The following is an 18,811-nucleotide window of genomic DNA, read 5'->3' as shown; positions in this document are numbered from 1 at the left end:
ACATACTGTCATAATGCAACAAGTAAATTTTCAACAAGAAAAACAATCAACGTAGGCGCCACCTGAAAAGACTAAATTTTGTTTTGTGCGTTATTGTTGTTAGGTATATTGCCATTTTCTTGCCGAGTGTTTCGTTTTCGGCTGACACTGACAGCTAGATTTCGGCTCGGCTTGACACACACATTTTTCGAAAATGTTTCTCCCTCCCAGGTACACGCTATTCTAAGATTACCCAGGGACCCAGGGATTTATTCGAATTCTGCGTCGTCTAGAGAGTTGTAAAAATCTTAGTAAACATCAAAATGAATTTGTGCCATTTGTAGGGTAAAGTGCCCAATAGTGGACCCCCAACCAATAGTGGACCCTCTAGCCATTTTTGCATTATTACAGCACAATGTGAACATTTTGCTATGAAATTCCATCGGGAGAACCTACCTTACAGTTCTATGAATTGATTACATGCATTGGAAATGCTATGGAAAGTAAAAATAGATGGTTTTTCACAATTCTATAAAAAATAAACACGAGAGTGTCCATTATAGGAATATTTTGAGGGGTCCATAATAGGGAAGAAGAACGTCCCGAAACGGAACATAAAAATCAAATGAAGTGTCGACTATAGGGAAGCAATTTCCTATTATGGACCCCCAGGGGGTCTACTATAGGGTGAATTCAGTCAGACTTTTAAATGTTAATTTCAACGAATAACGTCGAGTATTTGCGTGTTTCATGTATGTATCGTGAAGAGGAGATGCAGAGCTTGATATTAGATATCACGCAGAATTAATATTTTGAAAATTTCCACTCCTTATGCCAGGAAGAGCAAAATTTCGCTACTAGGGGGTCCACTATTGGGCATTTTACCCTACTAAAATCTGGGTAAATTGAACATCACCACTTTAGGATTGAACAACATGCTTCTCGATGAAAATCTCTCCTTTTTTATCGAATGCAGCAAAAATAAGGTAAGAATTGTGAAATACTTTATGGAAGTCATTCCTAATACGTTCAATGGATGAGATGCCGTCAGTAAAAAGGGTTTATCTCTCAATGTCTAACCATATAAAAAAAAAACCAAGGATTAAAACGTCGATTTGACGAATCTGATAGCACTCCCACGCAAACCAACCAATACGTAGGTGAATGCTTCTGCTATCTGTTGGTTGTGTTGATTCGTGTGGGAGTGCTATCAGATTCGTCAAATTGACGTTTGAATCTTTGTTTACAAAAGCAGATAAGTCTTTTTGAAAACTTGGTATTGATTTTCAGGAGAAACGTCACATATACACGCTTAAAAGCTAAAGGCCAAAACAAGTTTATCGACCATTTCAGATAACAGATGGTGCTGTATTCACTAGTAAAGTTGTCTCTATTTTGATGTATGGGGAAGAGCGAAGTGACCTATATTGTTAATATAATATATTTGGTATCATCCTTTTCAAATTTGGGTCTAAAAAATGTATCCAGCTTTTTACAAGTCGGTGCTATAATACTTTGAATCACCCCTGTTGACACATGCTGTGTCCACAATAATTTTTATAAGCGGATCTTAGCAATCGGTGATTCGTTAAATTCTTCAAAACATTAAACTGTCATAATTTTAATTTGAAGTCGAGTACGCATTTAAAACTTTGGTAAATCTGATTTAATATTTCATCCACATTGAAACATATTATTACTACTTTTAGGTATCATTGGAAAAATAAGCTCGACAGACGTACTCATGTGGATCAATAGTTATTGATATTATCTGCATAATTTTTACAATTCAAGGACACTCGCATTCCATATCAATGTGATTTTTTAATTTCTGCACAAAGTTATTAGTTGCGGTCGGTCATTCTTCTCTGGAGGACCTTCAGGAACCTCATAAAAATGTGGATTAAGGAATAAAATCTATGGTTTTGGGGCTACAAAATATTACTCGGATAGTTTACGAATGCTCTATCGTACAGAATTGTGAATGAGATCATTGTTGTATCTCATCTAAAACATAAGGATGAAATACAGTTTGCATAAGTAATTAGTAGAAAGAAGAAAGACATATGGGATAGATAAATTTTCTCATGTAAATACGTGACTGGTTTACGAGAGAACAACTAGAAGACAGATATTACCTCACTAGTAAAATACGAGAAATTTGAAAATGAATGGATCTGAAAACGTGTAGGTGATTGAAGTGTATCCGACTAAGGATCGTAGTCAGACAGTTTGTAAAAAAAATCTTGTTATGGCTTTCCCCTATGGTTGAAACCATCCCTTATGTTATTCGAGCTGTAATTAATTGTAGAGTTCCACGTAAAATAGCACTGATAGTGGCAACAATGCGAAATTTTTTATTTATCTCTGACGGTCAGCATTTAAACATAGAAAATAACTGCAGAAAGTTTCACCACAGAGGCATAGCACGGGAGTCCGGATTCCAACCGAGGACGAACCAAAATTGCAGGTTTGACCACACTCCTTGCCTCACTCACTACTGCAACTGACAAGCTCTGAAATCCTAATTTTTAATACGATAGAAGAATCCAATAAAATGATCATAACTGTTATTGACACCCGTTGGAAGCAACGCTAATCTTTCTTCGCTAAGACATTCTGCCCCATATTTCTATATTCATCAAATGATTCGTCTGAAAAAGAAAAATTATTAGTAAAAGTAATATTAAAGAAAATGATAATGCGTGAATTTCCATGTTTTCAAAAATAAACAACCTAATAAATCACGTTGGCAACGGAGAAAAGAATTTCTACGTCATGATTTTTTTTTAAATTGAGTTCACAGCATATGTAAAATTCGACTCACCCCTTGGGAATTTATGGCTAGCGTAAAAAGCTGGATATATCACCTGGGGTGGCATTGCGCACCTCGACTCGAAACGAGCAAACCATGCAAACTGTGGTACGAAAGAGCTGTCGAAAGGAGACGCACAATGAGGCCCCTGGGTTAATAATGCTCACTCAATCTCAGCAGCACAGGATAAACAACAAAAAACAGATTCACACTGGGCTTGAAAAACGCTTCCTTTGGTCTCATCGAACAGGAGAGTCGAAAACCTGTACATTACATACAGCTACGTAGTTCAACGTCACCTTTGCGTACAACTCAAATGGGCTGCACCTTTGAATTTTTAGTTCCGTAACAGAGGTGGCTTTCGTCAGCGAAGCAACGGTATATTCTAAGCAAAACCCGTGTTGGGGTTATTTGGGAAGATAACATTGAGTTTTTGTTTACAATGTTATGAAAACTCATATGTGAATATGTACTGTATGTGGAAGATATTGATTTGGAAAATGTATTGGAGGTAACCACTTTCCCTTCGATGGGACTCGAACCCATGACCCTACAGTACGCTAGACTGGTGCTTTAACCAACTAAGCTACGAAGGACCTCCGTCGGCCTTCGCAACCTAGAGGCAACTGAACGAGCTCGAGATTCCCAAATAAGGCAATCCATAAGACAGCTGTGATCAGCTGACGATTTTTGTTTACCATGATTTTTTGACAGTTTCTGACCGGACTGACACAACAATCCAAAGAAAATTGTAAAGCGCTGTTTACACCAAAAGTGAGTTGCCTTCAACTGCATACACACTTTGTTTTGATTTCGATTGTCAGTCCCATCGCTGAATGTCCTCATGGATAGCCTCATTGAACGCATAGCACAAAACAGATAGGCATGATAGAACAAACTGCAATTTTCAAAGTAGGCTCTTTGCGTATCAACAATCGACGAATGGCACTCCCGTATATCCAAGGTGAAAGAAAAATACATCGAAGCATGCGATGCTGCTCTGTCTTATGCACGTTGTTCAGTAAAGTTTGACTTCCACCGCAAGGTTCGCTAGCATTTCAATATCATGGAAGGGCCACATTCCATGGCGAAGATGCCTATATGATATGTGCGCATAGTCAAATCACTCGCAATCCATTTCTGAAGCCAATACTTCCACATGTGTATAGTACACGTCCACATTAGAGGAGCGTGAGTATTTAGAATGTCTGGCGGCTATCCACATTCTTCATCAGTAGGGTCATGGGTTCGAGTCCCATCGAAGGGATTACCTCTAATATATTTTCCAAATCAATATCTTCCACATAACGTACATATTCACATATGAGTTTTCATAACATTGTAAATTAACGTCCAAGTCGGAAGGTTTAATCCCCGGAAATAGGCAATTAACTTTGATTGAACTGATTGAGTTTTTGACTGTTTGGCGATGGACAGGAATTGCTAAAATTTCCTTCGAAAGGCACACACGGTTCGAACGTACATTCAACCGCGAAACGAGCAATGTAAAGAGATATTAAGGTCACTCCTGACAGAATCCAAGTTTCAAAATGCTCACGTTTTCGGGGGCACACCACTCGATACGGAAGCAACGCACAACTGTCATTTTTATTTTTTCACGCATGCTGCGACGCAGCAAAGCTGAATCAACAAAAATGACAGTTGTCCGCCGCCTCCGTATCGAGTGGTGTGCCCCGAAAACGCGAGCACTTTGAAACTTGGATTCTGTCAGGAGTGACCTTAAGTAGAACCAGCATAGAAAAAACTTCATTTGCTACTCTACAACCAAGCGATCATCACACAATCAGAAATAAAACATTCGTTAGTTAAAATGTATTCAAATAAACATAATTGTAGTAAAAGTGAATTTTGAAACACGAGTGGATTACTTGGATGATGAAAAATCGTGTCGTTGGACACGAAGAATTTCAATGCATGCTTGGACGAAAATTTCAGTTCGGGAAGAAGTGAACGTCAAATTTGTTATAGCATCTGCCATTTATGGCGAGCGTGAAAAGCTGGATGATCTGCAAAACTAATAATGCTGGTTGAGTAGCTGGATTTATAGCACAGGAAAATCCAGCAAAATTTTGCTGATTTCCAGCGAAAAAAAAAAGTTGGTTGTAGGAATTGGTTTTTGATGAAACATTCCTCACATTCGCTTACAACTCTACAGTACAAGTATTAATTTAACCCTTGTGTGGCCGGCTGGGTACCCGGGTACCTTTTTGGAATTCAATTCGCGATATCTAAATAAATTTTCAAAGTAGGAGGTTGAAACTCTGTCATATCCACAATAATGACGGGCAAAATCGATTGTACGGGTTAACTGAAATTTTGATTAAGGAGTGGTGGAGGGAGGGGTTCCGACATTTTTTTACCCTTTAAATGGCCGGCAGGGTACCCGGGTACCCACGAAACTAAAATGCTTATATCTTAGGCAATTTTTAACCGTTTTCAACCATTTTGGGCTCATTCGATTCAGAATTTTTTATCATGCTGTTTTAGGATTGGACCAATCCGGACCCTCGGATCACCGGTAAATCCGGATTTCTAGGGACATGTCCTCCATAGATTATACTGATCGTGGATTTCGATAGGTAAATAGCAATATGGGTATCAAACTTCTTGATATTTCATCAGCAGGTTGATTTTTATGGATTTGGGTCCATCAGACGTGCAGATTTTCAATTGGCCATTCCAGAACAGGTTCCTCGAGGGGTCATAGGTGGGGTCACCAGAAGGCAACTGAGTGGACCGAAAGGTAGTCCACTTAGTTGCCTTCTGGTGTCAAAGGGTGGTCCTTGCAATGATTTGCTCCGAAACATCCGGAGAAGTTGCCGATTCTGAAAGTTTATCCTAGAAAACTGAGATTTTTTAGAATTTTAGTGTTGTAGCAATGAGCGAACAAAATCAATACAAAGACTACTCATTCATCCCGAATGGCCACTAAGTGGTGGCTAATGGGATAGTTCAAAATCGTCTTATGAGAAGTGAAGACACTCCACTAGAAGCTCTAAACAACCTTTGACTGACGTATTGTAGAGCTCCATAATTGTCAATCTTGGGTGATGTTCCTCCAGTTTTCATAAACGTTTAGGGTTCCCAGGTCCGATTCCACCGCGTGCAGCAACTACAAAATCGCTGGCCGCTATCCGGATCTCTGGTGAATATTGTTTTTGCTATTCTTTCTTCCGACATTCGCACTAAGTGATCGGCATTCTGGAGTTTACCGTATTTTATACGATTCACAATATTTTCTTCTTTATACACTTGATACAGCTCGTGATTTATGCGTCTGCGCCACACATTTTTTTCTAATTTACCAACCAGAATTGTACGTAGCACATTTCGCTCGAAATACCCAAAAGCTTTCCGGTCCACCTCTTTTTACATCCTAACGAATCAGGGAAAATTTCGTTTCGAATATTCGAGGAAGACCCTATTCGCAGCAGCAATACGTCTTTTCACTTCACAGGAAACGTTATTGTCACATGTCACATGTCATGTGTTCAAAGATAAACAAATTCTTCAACAACTTCCCCATCAAGCACTACCTCAGCACTAACACTAATAGGCCTACCTTTATCTTTACCCGCAACCATGTACTCCGTCTAGGTAGAGTCGATGATTTAGCCTATCTTCGCCTGCTCCCTCTTCATTATGGCAAAAGCCTCCACTACTGCCCTGTGATCGTTACCAATGTAGTCAAATTCATCCGTAAATATCAGGAGCATATGCGACCATGTGATGATAGTGCCCTTCTTCTGCACACCAGATCTCCTAATCACCCCATCGAGTGCAATATTTACAATAAATTTGAAAGCGCATCACTCTGCTTCAATCTCTCCACGGTCTCAAACGCGGTTGATACGTCGTCTGCAACCCGAATACTTTATTTCGAGCCATCAAGCGTTGCACGTATCATCGTAATCAGCTTTGCCGGAGAACCGTATTCAGACATTATCTGCCACAGCTAATTTCTTTTCACTGAATCGTACGCTGCTTTGAAATCAATAGACAGATGGTGAGTCTGCAAGTTGTACTCCCGAAATTCATAAAGGATCATCTTCAGGCTAAACATCTCATCCGTCGACATCTCATCGGCCTTCACGGCCAGACAGGTAGATTTTGAAACTGGAACGACGAAACTGATTAGACTAGCCAGTTTCTTCAGCTACTGAGGGAGCGCATCTAGTTACAAATTTTTGTTTCACACAGATTATCAGTGGACTCAGAATGCAAGCCAATGTAGGGAAGGGGGTGGAAATGATGATGCAATCACTCGCCCACTGCAAGCCGAATATACCTCTGTTCGTACGGAATTTATTGGAATTGTTAGGTTAAGTTTCGAGAGGCAGAGGTCCGTCTTGGTTAACGAACTGTCAATGTTATAGATAGAAAGCAACTGATGGAGTTTCTAATTGGATGTAGGAAATTAGCTCTTTAGTTCATTTCCAATTCAAGCAGAAATGGCTAGAATAGTCAAGTTGAAGGTATAGGAAAAGAAATGGAAATGGTATGGAAGTCAATGCTAAAGATAAATATAAAGAAAAATACAAAGTAGGAACGGACATTGGATTGAACCCACGACCTCCTGCGTATGAGGCAGAAGCAGTAGCCTTATGACTACCAAGCCCGTTCTCTTCTCCTTCTTTTTTTACTTTGTTACAAAAAAATTTTTTACGATTACACAACTGTTGAAAACAAAATGTAAGAAATGACGATTGCTTCGGGAAATCCGGTATTTCAGGAGGACTTCTTGGTGTCCACTCGGGATCAATGAATGATATTCACAATCTCGCGCTTAGAATCATAAGGGCGTAACTGTATTGATGGATTTATCTTAGACGTTATTTTCCTTTTATCAATTTAGTAAATTGCGATAGTTTGCCGAAGGTTCGTGGTTGTAATGAAGGATGATTACATCTTCTACCTGAAGCAAATATAAAATCGATGAAGAGAAATCGATCAATATAGTTACGCCCCTATGATTCTAAGCGCGAGCAAAGACTCTGCTTCTATACTGCCGCAAACCGCAAGTCGAGCACATATGTATATGTGCTCGACTTGCGGTTAGCGGCAGTATACTGCTATTACAAACGATTTTCGAAAGTTTCTAGAACGAACTGCAATAAGCTGGAGCACCATTTGGGGACCACCAGGTAGCCCTTGCATTAATTTTGCTCTCACAACAAATGACGAATTTCAAGAATTAACCACTACTCCGGATGATTCGGAGCTTCCCAAGGATAACTTAGTGCCCACCTGGAGTCAATTAATGGCCCTGGACATTACTTTACAACGGATTGTTTATAAGAAAAGGCGCAAATGTCTAGAACAAACTTTCGTAGTATCAGATAGAGGCCTCCTAGGATCGAAGAGTAGTACATGTATTGGTTTTGATGTGACAATGTTAAAACAGACGGTTTATGAAAAGTCACATCTGTTTAGAAGAATTTCTGGAATCGATCATATCTCCGAGTGTCCGGAATCTTATGGTGGGTGCTGGTCACCTGGCGTCAATGAGTGGTCCTTGCATTTATTTAGCACTCACATTGCTAGATAAATTGATTTAAAACAATGAGCTCTGAAAATGTTAATGAACATTCTTGACTCCTCAGGGAACCTATTCCGGAATTGGAGATCCGGGGTGAACTTGTTTGATGAACCTAAATAAATCAGAAATAAACGCTTGAGACAATTTCAAGAAGTTTGACACCAATATTGTTCCAGTGAGAAATAATTTTGGCCAACCCCGGCTCCCGGGGAACCTGTTCCAGAATGGCCACTCGTGAGTCAACTTGTCTGGTGAGCCTAGGATCATTAAGGACATTAAGGAGTTAATTTCATGAAGTTTGATACCCATATTGTTGATGTTCCATTGAACAATGTTCATGGCCACCTATGACCCCTCGAGGAACCTGTTCTGGAATGGCCAATCGAAAATCTGCACTTCTGATGGACCCAAATAGATAAGAATCAATCTACTGATGAAATTTCTAGAAGTTTGATACCCGTATAGCTGATTAGCTATCGAAATCCACGATCAGTATCATTTATGCAGGACATTTTCCTGGAAATCCGGATTTTCCAGGAATTCAATAGACCGGATCGGTTCATTCTTGTAACATCTTTATAGAAGGAAAAATTCTGAATCGAATAAGCCCAAAATTGTTGAAATCGGTTGTAAATTTCCAGAGATATAAGCATTTTAGTTTCGTGGGTACCCGGGTACCCTGCCGGCCTGTTAAGGGTGTTTTTTTTGCCGGTCACACAACGGTTAAACTAAATTAATGATTTTGTGTGTGTTACTTCTACGTGAAGTTAAACGACTTACAATGATATGGAAATGCTAATATCATCTTCCAAACTTAGACGTACATGTTCATGATAGAATTAGAGGCGAAAGTATAGAATTGATAGTTCCGTTAGGATACGGCAGGCATGAAGAATGTTTTTATAGAAGTCGATTTGAAAGCGAACGGGGGCAATATTTGTCACGTATTTTTCCATAAATATTAAGAAATGTGGATTCGTAACTACCGTATCACCTAAGCACATCATTCGCTTAAAAGCCGCTATAATATCCAGCTTTTTACGCTAGCCATAAATCAACTATGGTAATTCAAATTTGACACATGGTGTGTACAGATTTTATAGGGCAGTCATAGTAGCCTTAGAGGCGTGCTTAAAAAGTTATGTCAAAAAAAATTGCATTGTGTTGGAATCCAAACAGATTCAGTATAACCGTTTTCATTTTCTTCCAGATGTGTTGACGAATATTTAAGACGTTTTTATTTCTAGGTGGTTATTAATTCGAAGCTTTATCTGCAGTTGAGCACTGAATATAATTCATTAGAAAAACATAACCTTTAGATTTGATATTTGAATATGAATTGATGAAGCCTATCTCGAGAATACGGATTGAAATCCAAGAGTGACCCGAAATTATGACATTATTTTTCGAGGCCCTATCTCAGAAATAAAAGATACGATTGAAAGAAACATAGATATTCATGTTCTGGTTAACATATAGCCATTTTTTAAATTAATATATGTGTTAATTAGGGCCTACACATAAGTCTCGCTCGCAGCTTTTCAATCGCTACAGTATTTTATGGCGGATTGTCAATTGAAGGCCGTTTAGCTTGTAGATTTTCATATTTCCTACGTTGGAAAAACGTTCACGTTCACGAATTCTGAATACCTAATTGCTGATTCTCGACAGGTTCTAAAAATCCCGTTCGAATGACACGATTTGAGTGAGAAAAGGTGAAACATATAGGATTCTCTATGCCCTGAACATTCTGTACATTGAAAATACTTCATAATACGATCACACCCAATGAATTTCTACACGGTCGTCAAATCGGTCATTGGAAATAAAATTCAGTCTCCTAAAGTCTCCTTCACGCAAGAGCGGCCGTCACACCATAAGCCAATAATTTGTCCACATATAAACTTTTTGGAAAACCGTGCACAAGGATTATGCCCTGAACGACTTCTAGTTGAAGGAGCAATTCGTTGACATCAGAACTCGGCAGTACATGGTTTGTGAAGCTGGTATGGGAAAACAGACTTCTCGTCAAAAAAATCCCAAACATTTGAAACTTCGTGATTTCCTACATAAAGAGAATGAAGTAGAGATGGTCGGGTTTCTGGTTTTCAAACCCGAAACCCGAACCGAACCCGAACCCGACGGGTTCGAGAATATGGATTGAAACCGGGTTTGGGTCGGGTACGAGTTTAATGCTACGTACACACCAGTCAAGCAGTTCGACGAACATTGACTCCACCCCCAAGAAAACGCTTCGGTTGCTGCTTTGTTGGAGCGTGTGTGAAGTTGTTCGAACAACCATTTGACAGTTGGCGGCTCGGTTGGGAAAAATTAAAACGGTTTGATTTTGGTTTGAGTTGTCGGGGGTGGAGTCAAGGTTCGCCGAACATGTTTGAGCATTTGTAGTGAAGTTGCACAAACCTCCATATATTTTTTGATGGTTGGTGCTCGAGTTGGTGCTTCGGTCGTTCGTGTGTGATATTGTTGGTCGAATAAATTGATTGTTCGTGTCGGTGTTGATAAAAATTGATGAATGTTTGAATAAACGGGAGGTGGAGTCAATGTTGGTCGAACTGCTTGACCGTGTGTACGTTCCATAAGAAATAAAGTATGTTTGAATGTTTTTTATTAGCTTCTGGTAATTTTAAGGCTTGTTCGTTGTTTGGGCCTATATCCTTTTGAGTGTAAAAAAATATAAAATATCTAGTTTTGGGTCCAGTTCGGGCTCAAGACTGCAAAAATTGTCGGGTACGGATCGGGTTCGGGTTTGATAAGATTTTTCATTCCGGGTTCGGGTCGGGACCAGGTTTGAAAGGAATTTCTAAATTGGGTTCAGGTCGGGTTCGGGTTTACAAAATGTGAAACCCGACCATCTCTAAATGAAGCTCCACATTGGCAGTCGACACAGTGCATATGGGTTCATATTTGGTATCCAATAAGATATTCTCTAGATTGTCCTGTTTTGCATTTCCATCTAAAAAAAATAGCTAATTGGATATCAAAGCAATGCGAAAATTTTGACGTATCAATTATTCAGCAAGTCTTCTAGGTTGCTGGGATGGCAAGTACCATAAAATCTGTACACGGCATGTGTCAAAATCAACTATGGTAATAATACGTGGCTATAATAAAAAGCTGGATACATTTCTAATCCAACTAACATATTTATTTCATGTGAAACTCACAGGGGATTCTATTTTTCTGATGCGACACATTCCTCAGCTATTCATTAGGTGAAGCTTTTCAAAATACGATTAAAATGAACTACTCTTGAATCGAAATCCGTCCACAGTGTACGGATTTCGTTGCATGGAATTTATATCCGTACACCTATTTAATGACTTGAAATCTTAATTCTTCCACAAATGGAATCCTTAATAACACTATAATTTGCTCAACACGTTGAAGTCATCATTGATGTTTATATTATGATGATCGCGTATTATCAACATTAATGGCTCAGTTCGCAACACACATTTTAAGAACAGCAAAATGAAATCATGTACTAAATTTAACTTGTAATATGGTGTTTGTGAGGCTACGTAATGTTTTTGATTTGTGTCATTTAAAGTTTAAGGCCTACTTCCTATTTCTGAAGCAGATGATAAGGGAACAAGTTTGCAAATAAATCATTTCTAAACCCTTCGAATTTAGTCATAGACCATAAAGTGGAAGGATTTCGGTCCCTCTCGGTAGTGAAGTCTCAGTAGTACTGTAAGTATGGTGGAACTTGTAGGAGTAATTGTACATACATCGGTGTAAACGGTTCACAGTCGACTTTCTAGACACAAAGTGTGAGTAAGGAGATGACGAGCTCTGCTTTAATTAGGGCAGTTTAAAATAAATAGCCGCCCGGATAATTTTCGTTTCCGTTAGTAACGCTATTCACCAATAGCTCCTTATACGCAACCGTGAAGAGGATTTGAGTTAATTTATAAGTAGTTCGAATTATCTTAAAACGAATGAATTTAATCAAGAATAAGCATTTGTGGTTTTAAGTAATTACTGAAATAAGATTTTTCATGCACGTAAATAATATTTTTTGACAATTGTAATGTGTAATTCACCAAACATGATTGTTGATGTAACAGAGAATCAAAAAAGTAAGCAATATGAAAGCTTGACGTGTCATTAAAAAAGTGGTATTTTGAGTAAGTTGAATATAATTTTCAGCGGGAAATAAGTTCACTCACATTGAGAGAAACTTGGATATAATCACCAGCCAGCGGGGAGATAATCATACAGTTTTTATTAAAACCTTGCAAAATTTTGGCGTCATCAAATTTGGATGATTTTGTTACAGTCGTTGCTTGAAAATCGTTCAATTCCATATTAGTTTAATGTAGTATCTGTGTAAAAGGCTTACATCTTTTGAATTAAAATCTTGCAGGATTGTATATGCATGGTTTTATACAGATTTGAGATTTGTGTTTTAGGTGTTCATACACCTTATAGTAGTATTTGATTCGATGATGTGTCAAATAATCCGTGAAGTTGCTTCTTATAAAATAACTTAAATATCCGATAATGGGGGATTCTCTCTGAAGAATTGAATCCATGCAAACATGAAAAATTAAACGATTCATTAGCACCCACTCACCCAAACGACTCGTTCAGAATCTTATCCGACCTATCCGTTATCAACAATTTATCAATTTTCTTCAACCACATCTCCACCATAAAACAGCCTATCAGGAGTTACTCAACCTGTTCTATTACGACCTACCTTTTTGATCGAAAGTTATGCTCTGTGCCTGTGCAGGACGTGGCAGCTCCTTCTTTTTTATCGAACCACGATAAAGGTGTCCGAAGCACAATTCAACTCAATCTTCATGGTTGCTGGAAGGACCCAATTTAATCCTCACTTCCCGTTGTTTCGTTTGTGCCTTTTTCTCAGTCACTTTTTACTTGTTTTCCACTGGGGCAATTCTATTCACTGGATCACCGACCAACGACAACAGCAACAACAAAAGAAGAACACCGCACTTTTTCCCATTCAACCCTTTTCTTCTTTCGTTTGAATAATGGATTTGCAGGTGCACCTGGTTTTTTGCGCTCACTGGCCTCGTTTCGATTCGTTGGCAAGAACCGAGACTAAATCTTTTTGATGTGTCAAATGCTTTACTTTTTCTGCGAAAATAAATCCGAACATAGGCGCCAACAATCAACGGATGTTTGATTTCCCAGCGGGGTGGATTTGCCGGAATAACTAAAATATTTCTTCTTTTAGCGATTCCTTGCGAACTGTCGGAGGTATGATTACCTTCGATTGTATTACAGATGATTTCTGTTGATTTTGTTTCTGTTGTTGACACAGCGGTCGAACCTGGATTCTCACAAACTCACGTGATATTCTGCTGGGATGTAGCCTCGAAGGACAAGAGAATTTACTTTGCACGGAAAGTACACGACAATTCTGGGTGTTGCCAACGAGGTGGAAGAGGGAAAAACAATAATAAAATTTATTCCTGCTCAATCAACATCACGACTAAGCCGCTTCCAACGGCACAGAAAAGCCCGTCCGCGTTCGGACCGAGTTACCATGTTCGGAACTTTTTGGCAACGGCAGAATACGGCACTACGACCCGAGCGTGACACACTCTCACAGTATCCAACAAGCATCGATTTTCCCTTTTTGCACAACTTTCCACGTCTTCTTCGTGTTTCCTGCTGAAGCTGCTGGACAGACCGAATTGGCTTCCCTTTGCACGCCAAGCCGGAAAGCGTGGGCGGAATCCGCACTCAGAATAACACTATTTCTCGATTGCCATTTCTTCAGGCGAAGGACCGTTATGCTCCTTCCACAACGAGGCGCGTCGTCATATACAAACACAACTCTTTTCTCTTCTGCTTGCTTTTATTACACAGTGCCATGAAAAACTTTCCGTACCATCATTTGCTTATAACCGCGAGTAGTCGTATCGTCGTTACCCTTCTCCGGCTCCGGAACAACCCAAGACACCGTTGTTTCCATTCGCGTCATTGAGCATCGATATATGAACGAAGCCCCGTAGCCAGTAACCGTACATCCCCATTTCACTTGGAAATGATTGAATAATTAATAAACAATACTCTCAATGCTGCCGTGCGTGGGAGCCTAACTAATCCCCTTTTTACAGCCCCAACATTGGCAATGATCGACACCGCACGCAAGCAGAAATCATGAGGAAATAATCACCGGGTTTTCATCCCTTCTGGATTTCCCAAACACTATTGAACCGCTGCTGATTGACCACCCCCAAGTTCACCATAAGTTTTTCCCTCACTAAGATCTAATACCTTAGCGGAGCCGGGTGTGCCGAACGTGCTTCAACGAAATCGATCAACGCCGACTACGGCGAACGGACGACGTCAATGCGCTCCCGGTGGAGGAAGAAATCGCGCGCCCATACGAATGCTGCTCAGTAGCGATGGAAGTACGCGTCCATATCGTCCCGAGCCCATCACGATACTGATCCTGCCGCGTGCTGTTCCCACCGGTTTGTTCGGACCGCTGGATTTGGCGTACGAAGATGACGGTCTTCGGCACCACCTCCAAGCAGCTGATTGTTGGTTACGGTTTTGGAACTGCTATCCGGCGACCATCTGGCTTCGGTTCCCGTCGTCGGGTTGGGTGTTGCTTCGAACAGTTGTTATCCTGTCCGAATCGAGCAGTTTTCGAAAATCATGCAAATGCGCATGTCTGCTGCCACGTGTGAGAGGATGAACAACATTGTTTTGGTTCGATTCGAATGTTGTTGCGGTGGGATGAACTTCAGGTGGAGTATTCGTACCAAAGATGAAGCGTCTCCATCGCATATACGCGAACAAAACCTCTGAAGACATCCCGGCTCGACAGAAAGCTCTTATAAACATAACCTCACCCATGAAACAAAAAATGATGCTGACTCAAGTGGACGTTTTTCCACGCGTGTGTAGACGGGGATGTAAAGCAAACAGCCGGCAGGTAGGTCATGTGCTTGTCGGATGAGAAATATGGAAATGGGCAAGTAGTACAGCTCTGGCGAAGCACTACCATTTGCGTATTTGGAGGTTATTTAGCTTGCGTTACGATTCGTTTCAAACGGATTATTTTCGAAGCGAAAGTTGTTTTATGGAAATGACAGCTTCGCGTGTGCGAAGTTATTCTGCTTACAACGTTTATGTCTGCTGAGCCTTTATTACCTATAGGTGAACATTATGGAGCAGCTGACGGGATTCTGTGCAATTATTATTCTACTTTTTGTCAGAAATTTGACCATAAAACTTCATTCATCCTGTTTTATACGACCAGGAAACGTTAAGGGGTTAAGGGTCTAAAAGGGATGCAAATTACTTCCATGGGAAATGCAAGAAAAAACATCTAGTTTGACATTATTTTTACTCCTGCTTTGTTATTTAAACTTACTTTTCTTATTTTTAATTTAATTATCTGATAATATCATCAGAAAGATTATTGAAAAAGCTTACAGGATAAATGTGCTCTATAATTTTGGCGAAGATATCTGCTTCATGTTTTCGAATTTAATTCTAGCACAATTAAAAAAATCATTTTTGTGCAAGCAAATTCTGTATAATATTATATTTATGATTATAAGTTCTTGGAAATTTGTCAGTTCAGGACAACGTTGATTTTTTTAAAAGGTCATATTGATTAATTGAGGTAGTACTCGTCTTCGCATTACTGTCAACTGCACATAATTGCTTATAACGCACCATTCCGTTCAAGATAATTATCGTCTACGAGCCTTAAAAAAACACAGAAGAATTAATAATTCAATTCCGGAATACTTTTATTATTATTTCCAAGAGCCAAAGCTTGGACAATATGAAAGCATTCAGCCGAAATATTGCCGAAAGAAATTACAATTCTTTAACACCTATTTGCAGAAGGAGCTGCAGAAAGCCAACATAAACAGTTGAGAAATCGGAACTCATCACGCAAGAAAGTGATCATTATTGGACAACAAACATAGCGTTTTAGTTTTCCTTCGGCCTACGAATCAATTAAGCTGATTTATTGGAGCACTTCGGGTAGAAGAAATCTGATGAACGATAGTTTAACGATTGTATTTTGGGCCGGGCTCATATTTTGAACCACATAGCTGAATTTTGCATTTCTGTCACGCAAAACTAAATAAAACATGCAACATTTAAATATGGTTGCAAAAAGAAACTATCCTTCATTTGTTTCTTATAAAATATAGCTATTATCATAAATATTTTCACGCATTTACCCATTCTGGCTGCATTAGACCGGAACCAAGACGACATTCAACGAGACGAGCCAGCCTCGGGCTGAAAGTCTCGATAATAAAGACAAAAAAAAGACGACATTGTACAATTGGAGTCAACTTTCAAAAGCTGTAAGTTTATTTGTACATAGATAGTTTATACCTTTTTCTTGATTGATGACTTGTGAGGGAAGTCAGATTTTTTCTTTTTTTGGAAAAGATGTTTAATTTTGATACACATAGTTAAGTTTGCCGTTTTAAGGTGTTTTTAAGAGATATTGCGAAAAAAGATTCGGCTGCCGGTGGGACTTGAACCCACATTATTCCATTTAGTACACGGACGTATTACCAATTATACAACAGCTGCCCTTGCGAGAAGTTGTTCCATAACCAGCTAATAACGATGGGATATCAGTCAATTCCCCGTATCTATCGAATCTGCTTTGGCAACATTTCACACCCTGTTCTCTCTACCCAACTATGTGTATCAGAATTGAACATCAGTCGGTTGCGTTTGAACACATCGTTATTAGCTGGTTATGGAACAACTTCTCGCAAGGGCAGCTGTTGTATAATTGGTAATACGTCCGTGTACTTAATGAAATAGTGTGGGTTCAAGTCCCACCGGCAGCCGAATCTTTTTTCGCAATATCTCTTAAAAACACCTTAAGATGGCAAACTTAACTATGTGTATCAAAATTGAACATCTTTTCCAAAAAAAATAGTTTATACCGCATTTATAAATTACCGTTCATTGGTGTAAGCCCTAGAAAAATATCTATTTAACCAACATGTAACATGTAAATAATGAAAACAATGTCCATACGAAAATAGTTAAACCTCCAAGACTTGAACCAATCTTTGCTAGAGCTCTCCGTCTTTGCAGGTTGACAATGCAATAGAGCTCCGCGTTCTACGATTATGTTTCGTTTGGAAAAAGAATGTGCAAGGAGCAAAGAAGAACCCACAAATACATTAAAAATATGTCAGTGTAGGAGTGACCAGGTACATACGTCACGGCCATGGACCGAACGTTTATTTTGCTTTGATGATGCTGTACCGAGTGGTATTGAAATTGATATTAGTTTCAATACTCTTAGCTGTTAGATATTGTTCTAAGCCTTTGAGTGCTTTCAAACATATATTGCCTCACAAGGACTTTAAGGATTTTTTTCTCTTTATTTTTCTGAATTTCGAAATTACTTCAGTTCTTCACTTCATAAACTTCACTTGACTTTTATAATGAAAACGCCGAAAATGCTGGAGATCACTAATTTAATCTAATAGTAACATAACTTTGCAAGCAATACAAAATTATTCGAGTGGTCCAAAATATGTTCAAGAGCTGGTCTAGAATAAAAACAGTTGGTCCAAAATTAAATCTAACATATTTTCAGAATTTATGATTGTTTGGTTCTTTCGGTGGGATTTACAACATTTTTATCTACAAATCCTACCTAGCATTTACCACTTTTTAGTTGCATAAGGAATTGATCAAGCATTTTTACAAAATCTAACTGTTATTCAAAACATTGTTCGGCCATCTCCTAAAGTGGTCCAAAATACCTCCATTACCCATTATACGACCAGGTAACGTCAAGCGTCTAAAAGGGATGCGAAGTACTTCCATGGAAAATTAAAAAAAACATTTCGTTGGACATTATTTTACTACCGTTTTTTTGTTTGACCTTACTTTTCTGATCATTAATTTAATTATCTGGTTACATTATCAGAAAGATTAGTGAGAAAGCTTACAGTATAAATGTGCTATATCATTTTGGCGAAGATATCTGCTTCATGTTTTCGATTTTAATTCTAGCACAATTAAAAAAAAATCATTTTTGTGCAAGCAAATTCTGTATAATATTTTATTTATGATTTATAAGTTCTTGGAAATTCTTGGACGGCCTCCAACGAGACAGGAGGTTTGCGCAGGCCCAATAAGCCGCCTAGAAAACCAATAATTACGGACAATATAAGAGATAATGCGACTCGATATAATCGGCAAAGACCTAGGCTGCCGCTACTCGCATATCAGTCCCATTTTGGTTTTCGTCACTTTTGAGTTAACACCGTGAATAGCATTTAATTTTATCATACTTCCACATAACATGATAAAAAATGAGACTTTGTTCGGGACAAATGTGAAAAAATATCAAACCAACCATGTCCCGTATTGTATGTACCCGCATACCAGTCCCATTAAGAATTTACATAAGTGGATTGTTCAAAATTCAATTATAT

General features: G+C 38.9%; 1 protein-coding gene across 1 annotated transcript in view; it reads right to left on the bottom strand.

Moving 5' to 3' along the window:
* LOC134226335 (uncharacterized) overlaps nucleotides 1-14,788 on the bottom strand; it is a 619,477-nt gene extending 604,689 nt beyond the window's left edge. The window contains exon 1 of the mRNA XM_062707054.1: nucleotides 13,081-14,788. The gene's annotated coding sequence lies outside the window, so the exon portion shown is untranslated. The remainder of the gene's footprint in view (nucleotides 1-13,080) is intronic.
* Between the last annotated feature and the right edge of the window lie 4,023 nt (nucleotides 14,789-18,811).

The sequence above is a fragment of the Armigeres subalbatus genome, chromosome 3, assembly GCF_024139115.2.
Source record: "Armigeres subalbatus isolate Guangzhou_Male chromosome 3, GZ_Asu_2, whole genome shotgun sequence".
Taxonomy (NCBI): domain Eukaryota; kingdom Metazoa; phylum Arthropoda; class Insecta; order Diptera; family Culicidae; genus Armigeres; species Armigeres subalbatus.
The sequence above is the reverse complement of the archived record's forward strand: the minus strand, read 5'-3'. Positions and strand labels throughout refer to the sequence as shown.